The following is a 6183-nucleotide window of genomic DNA, read 5'->3' as shown; positions in this document are numbered from 1 at the left end:
AAGGCCACGCAGTTCCCCCGCCGCCTGCCGCCACTGTCCGCCAATAAACCAGTGAAACAGACCTGCAGCTTTCCATACCACCAACGTCTAGCAGGGCCTTGCGACCGAAGGAAAAGTGACTAAGATAATCACTGCACACTGCCTTCACACATCAACTGCGATGCCTCTCTGCAGCGGGCAGCAACACGACCCGCGCCAAGTCCAGCTCCTTCAGATCCTGCGGCGACAAGGAACTTGCTCACCTGCGGCACTTTAAATTCTTAATGTGCACCAGGCTCTTACATGCATGTTCTGCGTGAACAACCAACAAAATCAACAAAGTGGTCAGCACGATGCTATTACAGCTTGGGGTAGCGGAGTTCGGAGTTCAATCCCAGCATCCTCTGTAAGGAGTTTGTACATTCTTCCAGTGTGTGTGTGTGTGTGTGTGTGTGTGTGTGTGTGTGTGTGTGTGTGTGTGTGTGTGTGTGTGTGTGTGTGTGTGTGTGTGTGTGTGTGTGTGAGTTTCCTCCCACAGTCCAAAGTCGTACCAGTTAGTAGGTTAATTGGTCATTGTAAATTGTCCTGTGATTAGGCTACGGTTAAATAGGTGGGTTGCTGGGTGGGACAGAAGGCCCCAATCTGCTCTGTATCTCTAAATAAACAAAACCAGCCTGAGGATGCTGGGAGAAGCCGGGGAGTGTCACCACACATTCCGGTGCCAACACAGCATGCCCACGATGTTGAATACAACAGCTCAACACCGAATCTAGCTTTGCAAGAATTCTCCACCATCTTTCCCTGGTTGCTACCATGTTTCATCGGTGGTGAAGTGGCGCAGCATAGTCTGAAGATGTGTTAGGTGCTATACAAATGTACTTTTGCGACAGTCAGACAGAATGTAAGCCAACACCACCATCTACTGGTCAGGGACAGTACTACAACTCCAGCTTCACCACCGATAATGTAAAGTTTTTGACGCAGGATAATCGGCAGGTGCTGGAAATAAGACCATAAGACATAGGAGCAGAATTAGGCCATTCAGCCCATCAAGTCTGCTCCACCATTCTAGCATGACTGATTTATTACCCCTCTCAACAACATTCTCCTGCCTTCTCCCCATAACCTTTGACGCCCTGACAAATCAAGGACCTATCAAACTCCGCTTTAAATATACTCAATAACTTGACCTCCACAGCCATCTGTGGCAATGATTTTCACAGATTCACCACCCTAAATCTTGAACAACACACACAAAATGCTGGAGGAACTCAGCATGTCAGATAGCCTTTATGAGGGGAATAAACAGTCAACATGTTTAAACTTTAGCAGCATCTTCCCCTTTCCTTTCCAGTCCTGAAGAAGGGTCTCGGCTGTTTATTCCCCTCCATCGATGCTGTCTGACCTGCTGGGTTCTCCAGCACTTTGCTTACATTGCTCTAGATTTCCAGCATCTGCAGAATCCCTTGTGTTTAAGTTTAATTTTTAATTGTTTTTAGGTTCACAGGGAGGGTTCAGGGGACAGAGAGGGTCAGGTTAGGGTTTAGGAACAGGGATGGTAGAAAGGGCAGATAAATGCGTGGCTGAGAAGCTGGTGCAGGGGGCAGGGCTTCAGGCTCTTGGATCATTGGCATCTCTTCTGGGCGAGGTATGACTTATTCAAAAGTGACCAGTTGCACTTTTGAGGGGGGCCAATATTCTTGCGGGCAGGTTTGTTAAGAGCTGTTGGGGAGGGTTTAAACTAATTTGGCAGGGGGGTGGGAAACGGAGTGAAGGGACTCAGGATAGGACGGATGGTAAAAAAGTAAAGATAGCGTGCAGTCAGATTGTCAGGAAGGGCAGGCAGTTGATGGGACTTAGCTGCAGCCAACAGGCTGAGTATCAAATCATTAGGGATGCAGAATCAGAAAGGACAGCAAATACGGTACTCAAGGTGTTGTATCTAAATGCACGGAGTATAAGAAATAAGGTGGATGACCTTGTTGCACTATTACGGATTGTCAGGTATGATGTTGTGGCCATCACGGAATCGTGGCTGAAGGATGGTTGCAGTTGGGAACTGAATGTCCAATGTTGTATCGGGGGGATAGGAAGGTAGGCAGAGGGGGTGGTGTGTCTACTTTGCATGCAAAGATAGATGTCTGAGGTTAGAGACCATCCTCCTCAGGACAGTGGACAGTGAGTTTTTGGGGTTTCTGGACTCAGAATCTGTGCGGGCAGGAGGAAAGAGCTCCAATGAACCCCTGGTTTTGCAAATCAGTGAGTCTTGGATTCGAGGCTTGGTTTTTGGGTTCCTGGCATCACTAAGTCCGGAGTTCAAGGCCTGGTGCTTGGTATTGATGCTGAGGATCAAGGCCCAGGGATGATGCAGAAGTCCAGCAGTGGAGACCTGTTGGCTGTAGCCGAGTCTCTGTGAGTCCACTGGGTCCCTGTGTCTGCAGGCCCGAGTTTGTTTCCACTGGAGACAAGAAGTCTGTCCTCTAGTCACTAAAGAACTGTGTGTGTACCTGGATGAGCGGGAGAAATGGGGCATGCTTTTGCTGTTGTTGTTGTTGCTTGTTCAAGTCGAAGTTCAAGTTTAATTATCATTTAACCCTACATGAATAGCCACAAATACAGCCAAATGAAAAGGCCAAATGAATATATATATATAGCCCAAGGGTCTGAGTGACATGTCCTATAAATTGATGATGCATCGGTGTTATTGGCTAGAACAAGCAGTCCTCAGCACTCCACATACGAATGCATGGACGCTTGCCATTCCAGTAACTGAACACCGGAGGGCAGCACCAACAGGAGCGGTTGGCCCTAATCCAGCGGGAATCAGAATCAGGTCTATTATCAGAGGCATGTGACATGAAATTTGTTAATTTAGCAGCAGCAGTTCAATGCAATACATAATCTAGAAGGAAAAATAATAAATAAATAAATCTTTCCCAGTATACTTTATAATGTATACATATATTGAATAGATTAAGAATCGTGTAAAAAGCAGAAATACTATATATTAAAAAAAAATGAGGTAGCATCCAAGGGTTCAATGTCTATTTAGTAGTCGGATGGCAGAGGGGAAGAAGCTGTTCCTGAATCGCTGAGTGTGTGTCTTCAGGCTTCTGTACCTCCTACCTGATGGTAACAGTGAGAAACGGGCATGCCCTGGGTGCTGGAGGTTCTTAATAATGGACGCTGCCTTTCTGAGACACCGCTCCTTGAAGATGTCCTGGATACTTTGTAGGCTAGTGCCCAAGATGGAGCTGACTAGAGTTACAAACTTCTGCAGCTTCTTTCGGTCCTGTGCAGTAGCCCCTCCATACCAGACAGTGATGCAGCCTGTCAGAATGCTCTCCACGGTACAACTATAGAAGTTTTTTAGTGTATTTATTGATATGCCAAATTGCTTCAAACTCCTAATAAAGTATAGCTGCTGTCTTGCCTTCTTTATGACTACATCAATGTGTTGGGACCAGGTTAGATCCTCAGAGATCTTGACACCCAGGAACTTGAAACTGCTCGTTCTCTTCACTTCTGATCCCTCTATGAGGATTGGTATGTGTTCCTTCATCTCACCCGTCCTGAAGTCCACAATCAGCTCTTTCATCTTACTGACGTTGAGTGCCAGGTTGTTGCTGCGACACCACTCCACTAGTTGGCATATCTCACTCCTGTACGCCCTCTCGTCACCATCTGAGGTTCTGAGAACGCCGTGCTACACTACTTTCTCCATCTCCCGTCCTAGACTCCTGTAACAAGCAAGCCCGTGGCTGAGGCCTAAACCGTGCTAGGATGTTCTGAGTCATTCTGTTGGTGCTGGAACGTGTGGCATTGGCTGCCCTCAGCACATCCTCGGATGTGCTGGTTGTTAACGCATTTCACTGTATGTTTCGATGTACATGTGATAATTCCATGACAGCGCAGTGGTTAGCCCAACACCATTACAGCTTGGGGCATTGGAATTTGGGGTTCAATTCTGATGCTGTCTGTAAGGAGTTTGTACGTTTCTCCCCGTGGAATGCGTGGGTTTCCTTCAGGTGCTCTGGTTTCCTCCCACAGTCCAAAGACGTACCAGTTAGTAGGGAATTGTCCGTTGTAAATTGTCCTGTGATTAGGCTCGGGTTAAATAGGTGGATTATATAGAACATAGTAGGGAACAGCATAGGATCAGACTATTCAGCCCACAATGTTGTGCTGAACCGGCTAAAAAGCAAATCAAAAACATCCAAACACTAATCCCTCTGACCTACACCACATCCATATCCCTCCATCTTCCTTATACCCATGTACCGATCCAAACATCTCTTAAAAGCCTGTAATATATTTGCCTCTACCACCATACCAGGCAGCGCATTCCAGGCATCTGCAACTCTCTGAGTAAAAAACTTACCCCACACATCCTCCTTGAGCCTACCCCCTCTCATCTTCAATGCATGTCCTGGAAAACAAATACCCTCTATCTATAAATACCCACTATACCCTCTGTCTATCTATAAATACTCACTATCTATCTCTCTCATACACTTAGAAACCTCTATCAGATCTCCCGTTAACCTCCAGCACTCCAGAGAAAACGAACCCGGAATACCCCGCCCTCTAAACCAGGCAGCATCCCGGTGAACCTCTTCTGCTCCCCCTCCAAAATCTCAACACCCTACCTGTAGTGGGGCAACCAGAACTGTATGCAGTACTCCAGATGTGGCCTAGCCAGAGTTTCATAACGTTGCAACGTAACCTCTTGACTTTAGAACTCAGTCCCTCAACTAATAAAAGCAAGCATTCCATAAGCCTTCTTAACCACCTTATCGACCTGTGTAGCCACGTTCAAGGAGCTGTGAACTTGGATCCAAAGATCTCTCTGCTCAGCAACACTGTTAAGGATCTTTCACTCAACAGTGTGCAGTCTCCTTGCATTTGCCCTACTGAGGTGCAACACCTCACATTTATCTGGGTTAAACTCCATCTGCCATTTCTCTGCCCATATCTTCAACTGGTCTGTATTGTGCTATAATATTTGCCAGTCTTCTGCACTATCTAGAATTCCCCAATCTTGGTATCAACTGCAAATTTACCAACCTACCCATCTACATTTTCATCCAGGTCATTTATATACATCGCAAACAGCAGAGGTCCCAGTACAGATCCCTGCGGAACTCCACTAACCACAGACCTCCAGCTCGAATAAGTCCCTCTGACCAATACCCCCTGTCTTCTATATGCAATCCAGTTCTGAACTCAAACAGCCCATTCGCCATGGATCCCATGCATCTTAATCTTCTGGATTAACCTCCCATGGGGGACTTTGTCAAATGCCTGACTAAAATCCAAGTAGACAACATCCACTACCCTACCCTCATCAATCTCTCTTGTCAAAAACTCAATCAAGTAGGTAAGGTATGACCTGACCTGCACAAAGCCCTACTGGCTCTCCCTAATTGGGCCATGGGTTTCCAAATGCTCACATATCCCATCCCTAAGAATTTTCTCCAGCAATTTCCCTGCAATTGACATGAAACTCACCAGTCTGTAGTTCCCAGGACTTTCCCTTTCCCTCCTTCTTAGAGGTCCAACATTAGCCAGTCACCAGTCCTCCGGGACCTCACCTGTGGCTAGAGAGGACACAAAGATACTGGTCAAGGGCCCAGAAATCTCATCTCTTGCCTTCTTCATTAACCTGGGGTAAATCCCATTGGGCCCTGGGGACTTATCCACCTTAATACTCTTTAGGAGGGCTAACACTTCCTCCTCCTTGACCTCCCTAATATATTTATACACACAGCACTGATCTCCTGGTCCTCCATATCCTTTTTGTGGATAAATGCTGAAGTAAGTGCTCATTAAGTACCTCACTCACATTCTCTGCATTCAAGCAAATGTTCCTGCCTTTATCCTTAAGTGGTCCCTCCCTCTCCCTAGTTATCCTCCTGCTCTTGATGTAGGCATAGAATGTCTTGGGATTCACCTTAACCCTACTTGCCAAGGACTTTTCGTGGCCCCTCCTGTCTTTTCTAATTCCTTTCTTTAGTTCTTTCCTGGCTTCTTTATACTCCTCATGTGCTCCATTTGATCCTGACTTCTGAAGCTTTACGTACTTTCTATTTTCTTTTTTCATCATCTCTCTGGACCCGAAGTTCTCTAATCTTTCCACCCCTGTCCGTCCCTCCAACAGGAACGTACCTTTCCTGTACTCTGTGCAATTGACCTTTAGACAGC

This window comes from Hemitrygon akajei, chromosome 4, assembly GCF_048418815.1.
Source record: "Hemitrygon akajei chromosome 4, sHemAka1.3, whole genome shotgun sequence".
Taxonomy (NCBI): domain Eukaryota; kingdom Metazoa; phylum Chordata; class Chondrichthyes; order Myliobatiformes; family Dasyatidae; genus Hemitrygon; species Hemitrygon akajei.
The sequence above is the reverse complement of the archived record's forward strand: the minus strand, read 5'-3'. Positions refer to the sequence as shown.